Below are 22883 nucleotides of genomic sequence, written 5' to 3'. Positions count from 1 at the left end.
GGTAGAGTAAAGGATAATGAATTGTTTTGACGATAATACAGTATTGGCGCAACAAGGCTAAATAATCGAGAAGATTTTGCTCAGACATGCCGCCGCGAAAGACTCCGAGGACACAAGACAAAACAATATGATGCTCCCTACAAAAAAGTTATGATCTGTTAGGTACTATCACGATCAAATGTAGCCGAACGACCTGAATTGAGTTCTGCTTGATTTGCATGCAGCTCACATAACATAACTGTCTTGAGGTCATCTAATCTCGCTTCGATACAGTTGCTTGACTATACGAAATGGTTATTTGGTCCCCTCTCCCAGATCAACCAATGAAATAGTTAACCACAAGTGAGCTGTAGAAAACGCTGCTCTGTATGGCAATAACTCCAGATGTAAATTAATACCACGATACTAAAAATATCAGGGAACGCCTGAGGCAGTTCTTAACGCTTGTAAACTCAAATTTATTATAATAAGCGATGTTTCTAAAATGTTAACGCTCCCACACTTCATTCTCACTCTAACACTTCAATTATTCATATATTCTTGCTCCCTAAATGGCTTTCCAGCCATCTATTAACAGACTTTCGCTTGGCAAGTGCTTTTGAATAAACTGATTAATAAAATAAACAATTAGAAAACCATGACGAGGCTTAAAAAGGCCTGATATACCACATTTTTAGCCAGTATCAGAAATCTGAACATGACGAAAATTTTTGTACTGGGTCGGGACTCTCATCCAGCAGCTATTTTCCGTGTTACCTAACCGCGAAACATGTTAAATATGGTGTTATTCCAAAGTAGAAACGACATAATGTATGTGTTGAGCGATGATTCGAAACCAGGGCCAACTCCGATTGTTATGTAAGCACAATCAGATGACAGATATCGAATTTTCTCAGCAGCGGCGAGGTGTTTGAGACCGCAATGACAAGGCAAATGAATAATTTCTGCATCCCAGGATTCGAAAACGGCACCTATCGCTGTTCTTTTCAAACCACTCAAAATACATTAAAATAGGTTTCTTTCACTAGTAGCGAGATGTGCGCGTGTCTGAACTAGAAATGACACGACGAAAAGTACAATGATGGTGTTGAATCGAACCCCATACGTATCTTCGTAGACACGTTAACTATAGAATTATTTAGGTGCGATAATGCTAAAGTTTGGAATGATATTATGAAAAATTTTGTGCCGAACCGGGATTTGAACCATGACACGCGCCTTACATGGAGACGTTGAGGAGTTTGGGTTTATACATGCTGCCACTTACGTCTCTGTCGTAGCCCAACTTAACCTGTAGTCGTTAGCGTAGAAACATCACGGTTGATGTGAATTTGGAGCCACAGGGAAATCGTTTGTTTTTCGTTTCGTGAATGCAGGAGAAGAAGGATATATTAGCAGCTGTTAAAAACCGTCGCCTGAAGTGGGAATCGAACCCGAACTCTGCATATAGGAGGCTACCATCAAACCCCCAGACCACTGCCATACTTATAACTTTGTCATAGGACAGGTGCGCTGTACTGGATGCGAATTTTGACTTACTAAAACACTGGAGTTGAGTAGATAATAGTTTGTTCAATACATCCATTTCTTGCTCGATCGAACCTCGATTAACCAGCTGCCTCCGCTACTTAGTGAGTACGTTTAAATTAATTAGTAATCAATGAAATAAAAGCATATAACGGCCATCTACACAAGCTGCCAGTACTGTATGATGCGGAAGTTTCCACAGGAAGTGTTCCTTCTCCTTGAGCTACACTACTGCGCTGTCCCTTGGTGCTAAACATCGTGCAGTGGCAAAGAAAAGTTAGTTACAGGACACGATTCTTCTGTAATTTAGTAAAGCCCAACTCGTCGGCCTGCTGACAGTATCAATCTGTTGGAAGCTCTGAAATGATTTACGTCGTTTTCTAACTCTCCTGTAACAGCAAAGCATTCGAAAAACATTTCCGTGAAGAGCTCGTGGAATTTCTGCTCCATCGGCCAACGCCCTCCTGACGGTAGCCGGCGTCAGCCCAGGCGAACGTAACGAATGGCGCCTTGAGGCTATGATCTATTGCGAACGTTTCTAAAATCTCACTGGCTAGCATAGGGTTATTTAATATTGTAATTTGCTTTTCAGCGTGAAATATTTTCTATAAACTCCGTGCACACCATAGAGTAACAACAACATTGTAACCAGTATTTTCGCAGCATAGACGCGCGTAATGCTAAGTATGTAATATATCACTGTGGGGGCAAAATGCACCAGGAAAAAAAGAGACTGGTGCGTAGATTTGTGGCGATTTTGGATTTAGTAGAAAGGTGAATGCAGAAAGCTCGAACATTTGTGGTCTGTATGGGTGAGCGTTATCGAAGAAATCAAGTTAGATAACAGCGTTCTCGTCTCATGTAGGATCGCTTTAACGCGAATTGTTTGAAACATTCAGGCTGCCGAACGGTTGTAGCTCCGTCACTTAAGAGATAAAACGTTGATCTCCTATGTGATTGGAACCCAGAACCAACGCAGTTACAATTTCGCTGCGCGACATCTTTCCCATTCACCTAGGGACCAACGGTGGTGACTAGTGCCTCCTCATAGTTCTCCTTGTTGCTAAGACAGATTAATCCGCACTGAAGACGGAATTAATCATAGTTTCTTCGTGGAATTAGCTTCCTGGACCAAAAAATGCATTTGATAGTTAGGTGAGACACCGTAACTGAAAATCAATCAGAATATTTGACTGAAATACCGAGACAGTGTCAAGTGAATTTAGCAGAATGATTCTGTGTCTTTCCGGGAAGTATCTCGAATATCACAGTGTTGCCAGACATAATCGCAGGAAGAAATACGTTTCTAAAAGCAGTACGTTTCCTGAGCCATCCAGGCGTAAAGCTATTGTCGTTAGCGACCGAATAAAGTGCTGAGAAGCCAAACACACTGGTAGCAGGGTTACTGCGCGACTTTATGTCGCAACTGATAATTGTGCTCTTAATCACACCAGTACGTCGTATGACGACACCTTTTTGTAGATGATTTAAAAACTTGTACAGAATCAAATTCAGTCGTCAATCGCAAATATACTTCTATTACGCTTTACTGGTTTCGACAAATTAACTTCGGCCGCGCAGGATTAGCCGAACGGTCTGAGGCGATAGTCGACTCTCAGCCGTGGCAGCGTGCGGACGGCCCCGCGCGCCGGCCAGTGCTCCGCTGCAGGCGTTGTTTACTTCCGCGTCGTAGCTTTAAGGCTTGTGTCCGTACACCGTGAACATGTCGAGCGCTTACCGCCGTGCGACCGTTAAAGTTTCCTTCCCAGCTGAACATGCGCGACCTCGTGCACATGAAGTTGAAACGTTCATACGTGAAGAAGTTCGTTTAGATCCTAACCACGTTATCGGAATCCATTTTTCGATCACGAGTAGTGTCGTTTATATTAAAATGACCAACACCGAGGTGTGTGAAGATGTTATTCGTCGCCATGCCAATGGACTTAAGTTCAAATACTCTGATGGTCACGTCGGAGCTGTAACACTTGAACTCGCAGAGTACCGTCAACGCACGATTAGGGTGTTTGAACTACCATTTGAAGTGCCGAAGGACGAAGTTGTCTCTGCGTTACAACGATACGGTAACGTCATCGGTTACGTAGAGGAAAAATGGCAAACCTTCACGACCTACGACGTCCTTAATGGTGTGCGTCAGGTCAAAATTGAACTGAAGTAACATATACCATCATACCTGACAATTGGCGGGGTGCGAGCCATTGTCATGTACGACGACCAACCCCGAACATGTGCGGGTTGTGGACAAGAAGGCCACGTCAGATCCGCCTGCATGCGACGCCTCCTGATCCAGACGCCGGTCGGCGAGGAAGCGTCCCCAGCGGTGATCACTCAGATCCCTGTCACATATGCCAAGGTTGCCCAGGAAGGTAGCACCTCTACACAGGGTCTTCCGGCTCCGTTGACGTCGTCTGATCAGGTAGATGCAACCGCTACTGAGATTCCTTCTGAGGTGCCACAGACGCCAGATCCTGACCTGCCGAATCTTCGCAGCACTGTGACTGAAAATGCTACTGAGATGGACGTTGATTCGGGAGTGGTACCTACTTCTGCTTTCCTTCAGGCTGATCCGGAGTCAGACGAAAGCCACCCGCAATCAGACTCTGAACGACTTGTTCGAAAACAAGGATCGACACGAAAGAGAAAGAAACGTAGCCGTACATTCCCTGATGAATCCATTCTAAGGATGGATACCAGGGATGCAGACCCGAAGATGGACGACAAACCGCTCTTCGATGACCAAAAGTCTGATGCGAACGACCCACCACAGGCGACCACTGGCAACGAACACCCCTCCTTACTAGCGTCGTCGCCCCCACAGGTCGACGTTGACGAGAGCCTCTCCGCTGAGCCGAAAACTACGTCTCCTCTCCACGTGGATGATGTGCACAGCCGGTGCTCTACCGCAGTATCAGTCTCCTGGGCAGACGACGTGGAGATCGAAGTGACTGGGGTGGACGGTGCTGATGATGGGGCGCTCCCATCGGTTGCGCCCTCGCCCGCGCCCGCAAACTCTCCACAATAGTAACCTCTTCAGCGGACCGGCAAGATCGACGACCTCTCGCTCCTGAAGAAGGAGCCCCAACTGTGCCTGTGGAACTCCAACACCAGCATTATCGTGTCGCAACGATTAACCTCGCGACCATTCGTGCGCCCCACAAACTAGCGCTGCTCCCTGATATGATTTATGATGCGGACATAGATATTGCGCTTTTTCAGGAAGTGCATGTCGCCGATTTTTCACCACCACATGGCTTCACGGCGCATCTTTCTCCCGCTTCGGACACCGGTAGTGGTGTTGCCATCATCTTACGAGAAGGTCTTCCTGCCGAAGATGTCCTATACCTCCCCAACGGCAGAGGTATGGCCCTTACTCTCTTTGGTGTACGCATCGTCAAAATTTATGCGCCGTCGGGCTCCAGCTACCGTCGTGAAAGCAATGCCTTCTTCGCGAATGAAGTTATATCCCTTTTTATGGGACCACACGATGACTGGGTCATGGGTGGAGACTTCAACTGCACCCAGCGACCTCAGGATCAATTGCCGTGTCACTCACCATGTGCAGCTCTGGAAACAGTCGTCAGGCGGCTACAATTTGTCGACACGTGGAGACATGTTCATGGTGATCTTATGGGCTTTACGTACTACACTGCGCACTCCTCTAGCCGACTAGATCGCATCTACATCTCGCGATCCCTAATTCAACACACTCGACAGGCTGAAATCTGGCCTGTTGCTTTCTCAGATCATGAGGCTTACTTCTGTGATGTTGTTCTCACAAGACAGGCAGTATGGCACGGACGTGGTTTATGGAAACTGAACACGGCACTTCTTAATTCACCTGACTGTCGACTTCTAATAGAAGACACTTGGATCACATGTAATAGACGCCGTCCCACGTATCCGTCTACCATATCCTGGTGGATCCAGTGTGCAAAACCTGCTCTTCGAAAAACTTTGATCCGGTATGGCAAAGATGTTGTAGCCTGGAGGAAGGGCACTATGGACTTTTACTACAGGATTCTACGAGAATGCTCCACGATGCGTCTCCCCTGAGCGCCATACAAGGATGAACCATGCTAAGGCACAAATCTCCAATTTCATGCGGAGGCATTTGGAAGGAGCGATAGTACGATCTCGTACTGCTGATCGCATGCCTCATGAAAATCCGTCGATGTACCATATCATCCAAGAACGCCAAAATCGACGTCGATAATTGATTCACGTCCTAACAGACCAAGAAGGGCGTCGCTACGTAACCCATTCTGCAATAGGGAATATGCTTCACACCCACTACCAGCAGCTCTATGCCGCAATTCCACATTCCCCACAGTTGATTGAGGAAGTCTCATAACTCAACTTCGGTGGTATCCCAGGAGATGCGGCGATTGACTTGATGTCAGAGGCGACTGGTGATGAAGTCCGCGATGCGATCCGGGCAGGAACCATCAATCGCTCCCCAGGACCCGACGGTCTTCCCCTCGAATTTTATCGCACCTTCCGTGATTTGTTAGAGTCCACTTTCACCTCCATCTGTCGGGAACTGATGTCTCCGGAAGTACCTGTGCCGGACGTTTTCATGAAAGGAATTATTATTCCTGTACATAAACCGCATGGTGGCAACAATATCAGTGATTATCGGCCCATCACCCTCCTTAACAGTGATATGAAAATCTTCACTCGCCTTTTGGCGGCACGACTTAAAAACGTTGCCCGATATGTTGTGTCGCCAGACCAAGCATCTTTGGGAGGGGATAATAATATCCGCATGGCTTTATGCCGCTACAGGGATATGATCGCCGTTACCCAGGCACAACGCCTGTCTGGGGCACGTGCGTCTTTGCACTTTAGTCAAGCTTTTGATAGGGTTGACCATTCGTTCCTTACGGCCGTTCCCCACCATATGGGTTTCCCAATCGCCGTTATCACGGTAGTGATGCGCCTGCTGCGGGGTGCCTCATCCAGGATTATGTACAATGGCAGACTCACTCCTCCGATAAAAATAGGTCGATCCGTACGTCAAGGTTGCCCTCTATCAGCGATTTTGTACGCCTTTTCCTTGGAATCCTTGCTATGTGGACTACGACAACGTTTGGTAGGGTTGTCCATAGATCACTACCGATTCTGTTGCACGGCCTATGCTGACGATGTAGTCATCTGTTTACGTAATGCCGACGAGGTTGGAGCTGTTTTGACGTGGGTAGCGACTTATAGTGAGGCATCGGGTAGCTCTTTAAACGTACGTAAGTCACAAGTTATGTTCATTGGCACGGGACTTCCCGTGGAGTGCGTTACACCTCTCACCACCGTTGATACCATTCGCTGTTTGGGAATAGATTTTTCATCTGATCTCCGGCGTTCAGCCACAATCAACTGCCGACGCCTCCTTTTAATGATCAGAGCAGGTCTTATGGACCATCGCCTTCGATCCCTAGATATTCTCCAACGAGCTCGATATGTAAATATATATATCGCATCCAGACTTCCCCATGTAGCACAAGTTCTACCTTCCCGCTTACTGTGGCACGTCGCATGTTTTCAGCGATGGCATCTTTCGTCAGCTCTGGGCTGTTGTTCAAAGTTAACTATGCAACCCTTACTCTTCCCCGTGAATGAGGTGGGATAGGTCTGTTTCACGTGCCGGATAGAGCTCGCGCCCTATTTGTCAGCTGCCAGATGACGGTATGGACACGTTGCCCAACGAGCCTCACTAGTCTCCTCCTGTCGGCATATTCGCCGGTCTCACTGTCAGCCCCAGTGATGATCTCGGATGTTCCGGCCCAGTTCCATTATATACGATACTTCTTTCTTGAACTCAATTATCTACGCCTCACCTTACCAAGACAACTTTCACTCAAGACAAAGGCAGTATACAATGTCCTCCAATCAGGTCGTCCACCTAACCCGATTGAACAAAAGTTCCCCCAGGTTGACTGGCGTCATGTATGGCGCGTGGTGTTCGCCTGTTACCTTGACACGAATGTTCAATCTGTCTGGTACCTAACTATCAGTGGTAAGCAAATCAACCAATTTCGCCTTCATCGTATCCACCTCGCCCAATCACCTCTATGTTCCACGTGTGGAGTGCCAGACAATGATGAACATCAGTTTGTTTGCGGACCGGCGGCGGAGGTTTGGTACTTGGTTCGTCGTATTGTGGCTTTTCTAACGCGGGACGTTCCCAATCGGATTACTCCCCTTTCATTATTATTTCCGGAACGTGACTATTTTCCTCGGACAAAGACCAATGCTGTGAATTGGATTCGCGAACATGCCATTCACTACCTATTTGGACAAACTGTAGACTCTGTACTCGATTTTTGGACATACCTCAATGACCGTCATTATGTCGTTGTCCGTCACCCAAAATACAGACCATTTTTCTCAAACTTCCTTGAGAGTGCTTTCCACGACCCGCCTCGCAGCTGGAATGTGTTAAGGCAAGAGAGAAGAAGGTTTCTTGTTTGAACCAATGAACATTTCTGAACAATTTAACGAAACACATCAATTTCGAGAAGACGTGACTCAACATATCACCAGCGGGGCGCAGAAGGCCTCTGATCAATTACGCAACAAAAAAAGAAAAAAAAAAAGAAAGAAAGAAAAAGAAAGGAAAAGAGAAAAAAATAAAAAATAAAAATAAAAACAAAAAAATTAAAATAAAATTCAGAAAAAGGAAGATTTTGTTTTGTTTGTAAGGATAGCCCTAACCTTGATTTCCCATATTTCCCCTGGTATATAGGTAGCTCTCTGGAGTAGGTTTAGTCAGGAGCCAACGCCTGAAGTGGACAAAAAAAGAAAAAAAAGGCGCTTCACTCATGGACTGTGCGGCTGGTCCCGGCGGAGGTTCGAGTCTTCGCTCGGGCATGGGCGTGTGTGTTTGTTATTAGGATAATTTAGGCTAAGTAGTGTGTAAGCTCAGGCACTGATGACCTTCGCAGTTAAGTCCCATAAGATTTTCACACACATTTTGAAATTTAATTTGGTATCTTCAGAAGCCTTCAAAATTAGGGATATTATAAATCTTTAGACCTTGACTATACATTTATGTGAAATATAAGAAGTCAGGATCTTTTTCTTACAATCATGGTGCTATGATATGTCCAGAAATGTACATTTTGCATATGTTTGTTATAAACACAGAGTGACAATTCACGGTAACTGAATCACATCTGTGTATATATCAAGCTGTTGTGCAGGCAGCAAGGAACATATGAAGGGCTTATTTCAATAGTGGTACAAGTCCATTTTTGTTCATTCTAAAGTTAAAAGGGAGCTGAAAAATCTGCAGTTGAGATACCAGAAATATTCAAGTACCGCTCTTTTAACTTTAAGACTCTGTTTCTCAGAATGAACAAAAATGGACTTGTACCACTATTGAAATAAGCCCTTCATATATAAAACCACAAAAAATATAACCAAAGTATATAAAGAAGTTGCATGTAATGCATATGAAAGAAAAAACGTGGCACTTAGTTCTAAAGTATAAACGGAATGGGCTAAGTTTCACATGTTTCTTCAAATGTATTATATATAACTTCATTACATTCCTTGATTATATTTTTGTATGCTTTTCTATATATTCCATACTGCTAGCACAACAACTTGACATATACATAGCTGTGATTCAGTTACTGAAATGGTCATTCTGTGTTTACAATAAACTCACACAATATGTACATTTCTGGATGTATCGTGGCATTATGATTGTATGAAGAAGATGTTAATTCTGTTAAACCAATACTAAGTTATACATTAAAAAAGGCACTAGCACTATGGGACTTAACTTCTGAGGTCATCAGTCCCCTAGAACTTAGACCTACTTAAAGCTAACTAACCTAAGGACATCACACACATCCATACCCGAGGCAGGATTCGAACCTGCGACGGTAGCGGTCGCGCGGTTCCAAACTGAAGTGCCTAGAACCGCTCGGTCCCTCGAATGGGACGAGCAGAGAGAGCTTCATTGAATTAGTGAGCTAGGACCTGAGCGTGCGGAAGATGGATACATCCATTTGTATACAGTCATTAATGATAAGATGTCGTCTGTTCTGTAGTTGATGGGAGGGTTTCCCGTGAATTATTCTAATATTCGCGGTGGGGGAGTTACTTGTGCTTGTGCTTCACAGAGCCGTGATTTCAGAAGCAAAGGCCCATGGGTGATACAGAAGGCCAATGAAGCTGTGCTTACAGCGCTGATGACTGAAAATGAATACATGATAAACAAATTAAGGGACCATTCTGAACTCCCGAAATCAACGAGTAGATGTTTTACTTCGTCGAGGGGAGACTACAGGTCCTAGCGCCCAGAGGGTCTCAGGACAAGGTAATTATTTTCGCCAATATAGTAGCTCATAAGAGAGAAATATGAGATCCGCCGGGAATTGCCAAACTTATTTCGAGTGCGGAAAGATAACAAGACTTTGCCATGTTTCTTGGTATGGGATCATGATTTATGAGGAATATACTATGGAGGTTGGGCATGGGCGGCGTAGTGGTGGTGTATGAAGTTCATGATGGTGTGACAACCTGATATTCTTCTTTGTAACTCCAAAATAAGGTGTTTGTCTGATAAGAAGAAATTAAATGTGTAATCATAGGGCGTATTGCTGTGACCAACTAAAATGTGAAAGGGTTCAGTTGTCTGTGGGATACAAAGGTGTTGCTGTTCACACACTGTTGTGAAATTGTTTCAGCAGCAAAAATTAAGTTTTTGTTATAACTTGGTTGACAGCGAGCACTGTTAAAGAATTTGGTAGTCTGACTTAATGAATCAGTAGCACCTGGATAGTCTGTATACATTCCAGCACCGTCTGCCCGCTCCGTACTGTCGTCTTCGTATCCCCAAATGTTGCTGTGGATCACTGTGTATAAACCCCACTCCAAGCTACTTATTGAATTTGTTTTTATTTAAGGACCTTCGGTCATTGAGCCCTTTATTAAAAAGATCGCTAATTATTCTCCTATTCAAACTCGACTTAGCTGTATATTCTAGTCGCGCGGAGTGGCCGCGCGGTTTGGGGCGCCATGTCACGGATCGCGCGGCCCCTCCAGCCGGAGGTTCGAGTCCTCCCTCGGGCATGGGTGCGTGTTGTTCTTAGCGTGAGTTAGTTTAAGTAGTGTGTAAGTTTAGGGACCGATGACTTCATCAGTTTGGTTCCTTGGGAATTCACACACATTTGAACATTTCTGTCTATTCTAACAATTACTCTTTGATAATTCTCATACGAATATTCTTATAAGATACAAACTAAGACAGAAATAACATAATGACAGATATGAAGAGGAAGGCCATCAGGTTAAGTCCCCCTGCTCTTAATTTATGTTGTTTCTGTTGAACTACGCCGGCCTGAGTGGCCCAGCGGTTCTAGGCGCTTCAGTCTGGAACCGCGCGACCACTACGGTCGCAGGTTAGAATCCTGCCCCGGGCATGGATGTGTGTGATGTCCTTAGGTTAGTTAGGTTTAAGTAGTTCTAAGGTCTAGGGGACTGATGACCTCAGAAGTTAGCACACTGGACTCGCATTCGGGAGGACGACGGTTCAATCCCGTCTCCGGCCATCCTGATTTAGGTTTTCCGTGATTTCCCTAAATCGTTTCAGGCAAATGCCGGGATGGTTCCTTTGAAAGGGCACGGCCGATTTCCTTCCCAATCCTTCCCTAACCCGAGATTGCGCTCCGTCTCTAATGACCTCGTTGTCTACGGGACGTTAAACACTCACTACCACCACCACCACCTCAGAAGTTAAGTCCGATAGAGCTCAGAGCCATTTGAACCATTTTTGTTGAACCACATATTTGCTTACACTTATCGTATTTCAGGTTTCTGTCAATCTGCGGGTTGTTTCCGCTGCGTCTTTTAAGTGCAAGCTTCACTCCTAGATTAATAGTCTGCTCAAGAAATGCATTGGTTGTGGAAACGTATTCCTTCCGGCAGCTACGATGATTGGGACTTGGCAACATTGTAGATTAAGAAAAAAAAATGGTTGAAATGACTCTGAGCACTATGGGACTTAACATCTACGGTCATCAGTCCCTTAGAACTACTTAAACCTAACTACACTAAGGACATCACACAACACCCAGTCATCACGAGGCAGAGAAAATCCCTGACCGCGCCGGGAATCGAACCCGGGAACCCGGGCGTGGGAAGCGAGAACGCTACCGCACGACCACGAGCTTCGGACTGTAGATTAAGTCTGGCAACCCTGTGATACTCGAGATACTTCCTGGAAAGACACAGACTTATCCTATTAAATTCACTTGATATTGCCTCGGTATTTCAATTAAATTTTCACTTATGGTGTGTCATATAACTATCAAATGTATGTTTTCAGTCCAGGACGCTGATTCCAGGCAGCAACTACAACTGATTCCGTCTTCACTGCGAATTATCTGTCTTAGCAAGCACTAGACCGATGACGGAGAAATGAATGCCGCCGTTGGTCCCTGGGTGAGTGGAAATGTCGCGCTGTGAAGCCAAAGTTGTGTTGGTTCCGGGTTCCACTCGCACAGGCCACTAACGTTTTATCTCTTATGTGACAGTAGTACAACCATTCGGCAGCCTGTATGTGGCAAATAATTGACGTTGAAACGATCCACCATGAGACGAGTAAGCTATCAGACTTGATTGTTTCGATAACATTCACCTCATGCAGGGAGCAGATGTTCGAGCTTTCTACCTCTTACTAAATCCGAAACTGCCACAAATCTATGCACCACACTCCTTTCTTCGAATAAATTTTGCCCGCAGTAGTAGATTACATACTTATAAGTGGAACTCCACATGGCACCCCCCTCATATTTAGTGGTAAGAAAGCCCAGTAGACAGCCTGTCAAAAACTGAAGCATGAAAACAGGAAGAATGTGTACTAGACTGTGCAAAAAAAGCAGAATAGAAACAGTGAACGGTTCAGTACAACAAGAAACAGCAATATAAAACCCTTCGACAGAGAAATGGCGTTGTGGGTAACTTGTTATTATGTTAGAGTAACAGACAAAGGAGCCGTGTTCAAACCTACTTCATGCCTTTTTTTTTTTTTTTTTTTCGCTGTTCGCTTTATTCAAATTTGTGTCTGTGTCGTGGTGTCCGGTTGCATCAGCGAGGTGTAAAGTAGGTATCTATTATGACAGTTGACTATGCCGAACTACTCTGTTAGCGAACCAAACGAAGCGGCTTTCGAATGGGAACCGCAAACATTTGACGAAAATGCGACAAGTCAGCCGAATCCTCCACCGGAAAACACGTCTAGTGTGTAATGCACTGCATTAGTGATAGTATGTGTGTCATGTGGCAGGAATCTCTTATCAACGCACCTAATTTGTACGTCTGGTAAGTGAGTGAGATATGCCCCCTTGCGCGATATAGGTGTTCGTATGCATGAGAATGTGATCGCTCGCAAGGAAATGATGAAAACATAATAGTTGATTACATAAGCTGCAACAAATGAAGGCAACACTTTCATAATCACACAGTCTCTGTGCTCTGTCAAAACATATGTTTTTTAAAGTTTTTGAAGTTGCGTTCCATTTTGGAAGTCTTGACTCTTGAATTCCTTTGTTGCAACATTGTTTATTTGTTGTTTTCATTCCGGTGATACGTCTGCCGGCCATGTGGCCGAGCAGTTCTAGTCGCTTCAGTCTGGAACCGCGCGACCGCTACGGTCGCAGGTTCGAATCCTGCCTCGGGCATGGATGTGTGTCATGTCCTTAGGTTAGTTAGGTTTAAGTAGTTCTAAGGTCTAGGGGACTGATGACCTCAGATGTTAAGTCCCACAGTGCTCAGAGCCATTTGAACCATTTGTGAGGCGTCTAGTGGTGTCTCGCCTGCTCTCACTATTCATCACATTTACTTGCGACAGTAACGTATTCTTACCATATGACTCATATTCTATAACCTAGACTACAGAATGAGAACAGGTATTTCAATGACCCGACTGAGCCGGCCGCAGTGGCCGAGCGGCTCTAGGCGCTACAGTCTGGAACCGCGCGACCACTACGGTCGCAGGTTCGAATCCTTCCTCGGGCATGGATGTGTGTGATGTCCTTAGGTTAGTTAGGTTTAAGTAGTTCTGAGTTCTAGGGGACTGATGACCACAGCAGTTAAGTCCCATAGTGCTCAGAGCCATTTGAACCAATTTTGACCCGACTGACAGCTCATAATGATGCAAAAAAAGCCAATAATAAAGAGCACGAAAGAGTTTTGAACACCGATCGGTCGCGTGGTAGCCCCACATCATGATCGCTGACCCACCACGCCTTTGCTATACTGGTCTGCTCTTTATTGCACTTGCTGTTCTTGAACCGTTCACTGCTGCTACTTTGCTCTTTTTTCACAATTCAGTACACCTTCTTCCTCTTTTCGTGCTTGATCTTTGTTCATTTTTTGTCGAGTTATACACTGGCCCATCTTACCACTAACAAGGGGAGGCCGCCAATTGTGAAATTCAGATTCGATTCATATTGCGCATAATAAAAGCTCATAGCCAGAGGTGTAATGTGGCAAAGCACCAAGATGCACTTCTCAGCCGTTGTCGAGAAAATCGACAGTTAAAAGAAACCGTTGAGGTGAAATACTCTCTACGATGTGTAACTTCCTACAGCGTCGTGGCGCAGCGGTAAGCGCTCGGGTTCGTAATCCGAAGATCCGCGGATCGAATCTCGTACCATATATATATATATATATATATATATATATAAAATTCACGCCAATCAGTTGCAACAATTATGCATATAATAAGTTGTTGAAAGTCGTTTGTCGTGGAAAAACTGGCGACTTCGAACATGATTATGTTTTCTGCAAACAAAGTTGTATTTCACAAATGTTATTAATTGTCTTCATAATGTTTACACGTGTAGTTAACGGAAGACGTAGAAACGATATTCCGAAACGAATACGTATAGTGTAAGTCAAACGTTCGAATTAGAGACCCCAAGATATATATATATATATATATATATATATATATATATATATATATATATATATATATATATGAATTACAAAAAACAAATACTAAAAAAAAGAAAATTGCACGGCGCGAGATTCGATCCGGCGACCTTTGACTTAAGAACCCAAGCACTTACCGCTGCGCCACGACGCTAGAAGAAGTTATACATCGTAGAGAGTATTTCACCGCAACGGTTTGTATTAACTGTCGATTTTCTCGACAACGGCTGAGAAGTGCATCTTGGTGCTTTGCCACATTACACCTCTGGCCATGAGCTTTTATTATGCGCAGTATGAATCGAGTCTGAATTTCACAATTGGCGGCCTCCCCTTGTAAATCTGAGAGGGGTGCGATGGGGTGTTTCCCTTGTTAGTGTTTCTTGCGTCTGTGCTGCGACGAGTACTGGTTACAGCGTTGTTCTTATTACACGGTGTACACAGAGATTAAAAAAAAATATTCACGCTGAAAGGCAAACTACAACATTAAATAATCTTATGCTAGCCAGTGTGATTGTGGAAACGTTTGGTGTAGATCAGAGGCTCAAGGCGCGATCCCTTGCGGTCGCCTGCATTGACGTCAGGCGGGTGTATGCCGGTGGAGCACAAACTGTTCTGATCTGGACAGGCAGCCACAAACTTTTCACGGAAATGTTTTCCCAAGGTTTTCCTATTAGTGAAGACTTAGAACATGAAACAAATTATTTCTGAGCTTCCAGCAGATTGATAAATTAGCAAACCAACGAATTGTGGTTTACTAAATTACGGAACAATCGGGTTCAAAAACTCAATCGGGTTCAAAAACTCAGCTTTTTTTTCCAATGCGCGACGTTTACCGTGAACAGACAGAGCAGCAGTGTAGCTCAAGTGTAACGAACTATTCCTTCGGATAGTTCCGCATTCCGCTGTGTTGGCAGTTTCGTATATGCCAGTTGCGGTATGTGGGTAAAGTTATTTCCGTAATTACAGAATCAAGTTGAATTTCCGCACTGGGTAGCCGAGGAAGCTGGTCAATGGTGACTCTATCGAGCAAAAAACGAATAAATTGAACGGACCGTTATCCGCTCCAGGGAGTCAGGATATCAGGATTCTCGTCCCGTGTATCGCACTAGTGCTACTACAGAAGCATGACTGTCATATCCGTGCAGTGCGGTGATTTCTTGGATTGATGCTAGGTTGATATACGTAGAGTCTCGGTTCGAGTACCGCTTAGACGACGGTTTTGAACAGGCGCTATAATATATCCTATTTACCCCTGTTTACGTCAAATGAAGATCAAACGATTTTACTGTGGCTCCAAATTCACATCAAACGTGATGTCCCTTCGCTAACGACTACAGGTTAGGTGTCAGCTTGTAGAAACTCCGTCAGCAGTAATTTTTGTTAAGCTAGTTTTTAAATTTTAGTTAAAGAACTAAGCACCATGTAAGGTCACAGAACACTTGTTATATCATTTATTTCCGCCTGAGATGTTGAATATATCAGTCCTGGATTGGGATTCGAAGTTGGATCTTTCTTTTCGAGGTTTTTGTTAAGCTATTTTTTAAATTTTAGTTAAAGAACTAAGCACCATGTAAGGTCACAGAACACTTGTTATATCATTTATTTCCGCCTGAGATGTTGAATATATCAGTCCTGGATTGGGATTCGAAGTTGGATCTTTCTTTTCGAGGGATTTATTCCTCCGTGTGCACCTGCTTAGCTGCCTGGTAACGTGCTCGTCTCCCATGCCAGCGGGCCCGGGTTCGATTCCCGACCGGGTTGGAGATTTTCTCCGCTCGCGGACTGATTGTTGTGTTATCTTCATCATCATTCCATTCTTATCAGCGCTGCGTAAGTCGCCCAGTGTGGCGTCGACTGAAATAAGACTTGGCGGCCGAACTTTCTAGAATGGGACCTCCCCGCCAAAGATATCCATACACTCATTTCATTTCACCCTTTCGTGACGACATAATGCCAATAGTTTACTGTTTGTCAAATATTCCAAACTCCTCGAGGTCCCCACGCAAGGCACGTGTCAGGATTCAAATCCCGGTTCAGCACAAAAATTTTCATATTGTCTTTTAAAGCTTTAGCATGATCGCACATAACTGTTGGTGGAAAATTATTTTGATTTTTAGCGTCTCTTCATCCAGTGTGAATCACGATATGTGACGGTTTCGACACCAAGAGAGAGACACAGGTATTTTCGTCATATCATTTTAAATTCAAACATGCCCCTCCTAGCTGTTGATGATAAAGAATTCGATAGTTAAAATGTCTTCGTGTGTAGTCAACGACGATATGTACGGGATTAGATTCCCAGTCATCAGTCTCCTCCTCGTTACGTCATTTCTGGTTCAAACATGCACACATCTCGCTGGTCGTGAAAGAAAGCTATATTTAATGTTAGTTGGCTGCTAGAAAACAACGGCTTCGGATTCCGGGAAGGCAGAAATTATTCATTTGCTGACCTGCTCTACATCTACATCCATACTCCGCAAGCCACCTGACGGTGTGTGGCGGAGGGTACTCTGAGTACCTCTATCGGTTCTCCCTTCTATTCCAGTCTCGTATTGTTCGTGGAAAGAAGGATTGTCGGTATGCTTCTGTGTGGGCTCTAATCTCTCTGATTTTATCCTCATGGTCTCTTCGCGAGATATACGTAGGAGGGAGCAATATACTGCTTGACTCTTCGGTGAAGGTATGTTCTCGAAACTTTAACAAAAGCCCGTACCGAGCTACTGAGCGTCTCTCCTGCAGAGTCTTCCACTGAAGTTTATCTATCATCTCCGTAACGCTTTCGCGCTTACTAAATGATCCTGTAACGAAGCGCGCTGCTCTCCGTTGGATCTTCTCTATCTCTTCTATCAACCCTATCTGGTACGGATCCCACACTGCTGAGCAGTATTCAAGCATTGGGCGAACAAGCGTACTGTAACCTACTTCCTTTGTTTTCGGATTGCATTTCCTTAGGATTCTTCCAATGAATCTGTCTGGCATCTGCTTTACCGACGATCAACTTTATATGATCATTCCATTTTAAATCACTCCTGCCCGCATCTCGTCGTCGTGCGGTAGCGTTCTCGCTTCCCACGCCCGGGTTCCCGGGTTCGATTCCCGGCGGGGTCAGGGATTTTCTCTGCCTCGTGATGGCTGGGTGTTGTGTGCTGTCCTTAGGTTAGTTAGGTTTAAGTAGTTCTAAGTTCTAGGGGACTGATGACCACAGATGTTTAAGTCCCATAGTGCTCAGAGCCATTTTTAAATCACTCCTAATGCGTACTCCCAGATAATTTATGGAATTAACTGCTTCCAGTCGTCATTGCAGTTTCAAACATGTCACAACTGCTGAAAAAAATCGATATTTCCTTACATAACAATCGAATTGAGTTCTCGCTTCGAATCGCCGTCCCACAGATACATTACGTCATTTCAGATTTGTACTTGGGAATAAAACCTTATTTAACATCTTTTGTGTTTGGGTAACAGGGACAATTAGTTGTTGGATAGGAGTCCCGGTCCAGTAGAAAAGTTTTCGTCAAGTAATTTCAAGTTCAGAATTTCTAACCGATACTGGCTAAAAATGAGATATATCAGGTCTCATTAAGACTAGCCAGCAAAGCCGATCAGTATTGTTGTCTTCGCTCGGTATGCACAAATAATTTGATTAATTAGTTTTGGCTTTCATTCCATATCCAGAACAAAATAGTTCGCACACTAGCAAACGAGTTGCCCATGAATAACTTACGTTTTTAATGTCACTTTGTGTTGGATAGAAAGCGTGACAGGTGAATTTAGAACTGAAAATAGGTCAATGTGCCATCACGAATAGAGTGAAATTACTAATGATATATTGCTGAAGGCGAGGTTTCGATATATCGGTTGACGTGGTTAATCGTGGTTATTCTAACCGGTTAGTTCATTAATTAGCTTATACAAATGCATTCACCAAGCGAACGACGGCTAACAGATAGTTGGAAAACCTTTCAGAGAGCAACAACACAAGAATGACTGGTCTTAGAGTTATGAGCATTATTTGTATCGCATACTAATGACAGCGGTAACACTTTAGAAATGTCGCGTATTGCAATAAATTTGAGTTTACAAGCATTACGGGCTGTCTCACGTGTTCCCTGATACTTTTAGTATCGTGATATGAACATACATATGGAGTTATTGCCATACAGAGCAGTCTTTTGTAGCGGTCACTTGTACCCATTTTGCATAGTCAAGCGACTGTACCGAAACAAGATTTGCACTGCATGCAAATCAGGCGGAACGCAATTAAGGTCGTTCGGATACTTTTGAGCTTGATAGTACATTCAGCGATACTGATTCTGATCTCTTTTTCTATTTGAAACTGACCTCGATTCTTCTACTTTCCAGCAGGTTCCATGGAATCTGAAGTTAACTATTCATTTCGTTTTCTGCGCATTGGCTAAAACGCATTTTACCTGACAAAAATCGCGGACAATTTTTCATGTCAACGGATACGTGAATCGTTTCAACTACTAAATTTTGATACAGGGCAACGTAAGGAGGTAACTAGCTTTTTGCGTAGGCAACATAAATTGCATGGATCGTGAGAGCTAAGCTGCATAAACGTAATAAGAAAAGCGAAATAGGTCTTGAATATTTTTGGTTATTATCGTTGATTACGTAATTTTGGTTTAATTTTCTGTATCCATTTAGGAAACACATTATAGCGGCAGATTTATAACTCACTTTCGTGCACAAAGTGGGACTCGAACCCATTGCCCCCAGGCCACGAAAGCCGGCGCAGCCTTACACGTTGTCCCACTGGAAGCTCAACGCTGTCACCTTCACTGACAGAGGAATTTAACAGACTCGCGAGATAGTGTCTCGAGTAGTATTCAGCGTTTTCTTTGAAAAAGCGTGGCCTCCGTGCCAGGGAGTTGAGGACTGCATCTGACCTGTGTAATGCTGGTCATATTTTATGGTAGTAAGCTACCAGTAAAGCTGGCGTGATGTCCTGTGACCCCACGTCTTGAGCCTAACGGTACCAAGAGCACATTCCGCAACCCCATCTGCTTTCTACCTGGGCAGAGTGCTTAGCTGCCATGGTACGGGACTGTCTAGGACTTGCATTTTTAGTATCCTGCTTTATCTCTTTATTTGTTGAGAGTGGCACTCTTGTGTGACATGGTGGGACGCTAGGTACTTCTGCAACTGAGCGTTTGTGGTTGGGATCATTATTTGTACCAGTAGCAACTCAGCCTGTGCAGAATAATAAAGTGTCCCTATTTCACGTTGTGCTAGGTTATAGTTACACATGCTGGGACACGAAATGGGAGTCGGCGGACGCATGAATATCTTGATGTCATCTTTATCGGAGACTCAGTTCTTTCTTTTCTTGTTTTATTTTTCATGAATGCTAATGAATTTTCTTTTAAAGTTTGATGTGTCACCTTATTGGGGTCTGTTTTATGGTACTGCGTATGATAATTAATCGAATTAATTTTAATTGTTTTTATAGTCAACACCTGCCTTTACTAAAGCACTTTCGTAAATGATACTCTCTATTATTTGTGTCTCTGCTGAAAAGATGATGCACTCGATATTAAATTGCCATGAATATCACGGCGGTGTCCTTCCACAGTCAACGTTTAGTAATCTAGGTGTCGGGGAATCTGTTGCCTGTGGCTGAAAAAGTTTCCACAAAGTGGTTTCTGTCACTTATTCGTTTGGTAAAAATATTCTGAACACGCGCACGTATACATACAGTGTCCTGACGACTTTTGGCGACGGGACAGCCGGCCGTAGTGGCTGAGCGGTTCTAGGCGCTTCAGTCTGGAACCGCGCGACCGCTACGGTCGCGGGTTCGAATCCTGCCTCGGGCATGGATGTGTGTGATGTCCTTAGGTTAGTTAGGTTTAAGTAGTTCTAAGTTCTCGGGGACTAATGACCTCAGAAGTTAAGTCCCATAGTGCTCAGAGCCATTTGAACCATTTGATTTTTACGTCGGGATAAGAAGAATAATTGTGTCAGGTTCGGTAATGGTTCTCTTCTTGAATGCGATTTAGCGCTATTACAGGTTACTCGAATCAAGCATATTTAGCACTTATTTGCGTAAGAACGTGAATAACGTGGACTGAAAAGCTGTAAGTTTGTTATGTCAGAGTGCATGATAGGCTGTTAACACACTGAAACCACTATCACACGATACACTATATGCTGCTTCATCTACACCTTCATCTGTACTCAAAAACCACCTTATAATATGTGGCACAGGTAGAGTTGTAAAACTACTGTGGGTTTAAGTAAGTGTAGACTAGCGTAGTTTTCCTAGTAACTTTTGTCAACTGTGATCGTAACAGTGTTACCTGTATGTTTGGTGTGTTGTATACCTATCGGGCGTCACCTCATTTCGATCGCTTTGTTTGCGTATGTGATAACTGTCTTACTAGATTCCCCTAGAAACTGGAAGGGGTGAACTGTCTAGAAACTGAGTGTGGATATATAAAGAGCCGTGTAACCTAGGGAACATTTCTGTTCTCCGTAGCTGCCCTCCGGTCTGATACTTAAAAATAAACAGTATTTACATAAAAATTGAAATTGTCAGTGTTTAATTGAGGTTTTAATCGAAAATTGTTGATTTGTAACGTGAAAGAGAGGGATGTTGTAGTAAAAATAGAAAGATACAGATTTACCATACATTATTAGAAAAAGCGATTTCCTCAACAATAGGACAAATTTAAAAAACGCGAAACAAAAACATATCAAACATCGCTTGAATACTTCATAGAACTTGTTGAAAACATGTTTCTGTTACGGCTAAACAACTTTCGCACTTATCAATAACAACAGGAAACTCTTGCCTTTGATCATGATTACGGTAACAACAGCCTAAAATCGGATCATTTTTCAGGTGACAACTGAATTTTATGTGGACGTAGCCTTGTCTTAGTTAAAGTAATCCATTGTTTGTTCAGTTAATAGATTCCAGCCCTGATATGTGATTCCTGATCTGCTAAATAAGTCTGCCATGTACTGTGTCGGACTCAAAACGTTTGGCAGCCACGAATTTTTTTAGAGATTGGGAGTATATGGAAACGAGAGAGTGCCAAATCTGATGAAAGAGTTGCTGGTCAAACAATTACGGAGTACAGCAGCGCAGTGGTTAGCACACTGGACACGTATTCAAGAAGAGGGTGGTCCAAATCTGCTTTCGGCCATTCAGATTTAAGTTTTGCGTGGTTTCCCTAAATGGCTTAAGGCAAATGCCGGGATAGTTCCTTTGAACAGGAAGAGACCGATTTCGTTACCTATGCTTTCCCTGCCCTGCTTGTCATCTGTCTGTAATGAACTCTTCGTCGACAGGACGTTAAACCCTAATTTTCCTAGGTTAAATCCTTATCTTTTCCCATTGACAAAGTACAGTAGACAGATGCACAGGGATTTTCTACTTCCCAGGAGATCCAAAAGGCGTCTGTAGTATTGGTCATTTCTGGGATTTCTTTTTGCAAGATAATCCAAACGAACAACCCCTCTAGCACCTCAGGAAACGTTCGTCATGAGATTTCCGTCAGATGAAATAGACATCGAATTCTGAGTTGTTAGTAGGCTCCGGAATGCACTGTACATGACTTGCGGAGTGTACCCAATCAGACGAAAAAGTTTCAAGACTGGATTAATTAAAAATAGGAAAAGTTAAGATGGTGGTTTTAGTGTGTCAGGTATTCTACATAGTCTATCCTCACTTAAGTGCAACGCACAGAACATTCATACAACCATGTGAAACTGACAGAAAAGTTCTTGTTTGGACTGTTGTTCAATTCAGTCATCACATTGGCTTGAATGTAGGACATGCTGTCAAAGCGTTGAATTTCTAGTTCGCCGTTTTGTGGCAGGTTAGTACTGATAACACCAACTGGTGTCATCCATGATGATTTTTTCCAGAAAAGGATTGTTGACGTATTGCTTTTCATCAGGTTCGGCAGGCGTCGTTGATTTTGTTCAAGAGCCGAGGTCTGTGGGAAAGACTTTGCAAACACTTTTATCTTCTCCAAAACATTCTGGAGAATGTCTTGAACAGTTGGTTCAGAGATATTGCTCCCTTGCGATTTGTGACACAGACGGACTACGGTCGCACGTCCACTACTTAACACTGCCTTCTGTTGTGTTCTGCTGCCGCCGCAGTTACTGCGCTGAAGTCGCTTAATGAGCCAAGAATAAAATTTGTGTCTAAACTTTTTGGACGGACAGTGTATTGCTAGATGTAGGATTCCACCCATTGCTCTGATAACGGGTTTTGTTTCTGACGTGAAATAGTTGACTCACATTTCATTCACAGTGACTAATCGGCTCAAAAAATCAGCTGGGTTCTTTTAAAATGGCCATTTTATTGCCAAGAAATGCGTATTTGATTTTGTTCAGCATCCGATAAACGCGGCATC

The sequence above is a fragment of the Schistocerca nitens genome, chromosome 3, assembly GCF_023898315.1.
Source record: "Schistocerca nitens isolate TAMUIC-IGC-003100 chromosome 3, iqSchNite1.1, whole genome shotgun sequence".
Taxonomy (NCBI): Eukaryota; Metazoa; Arthropoda; class Insecta; order Orthoptera; family Acrididae; genus Schistocerca; species Schistocerca nitens.
Note: the sequence above shows the minus strand (reverse complement) of the source record.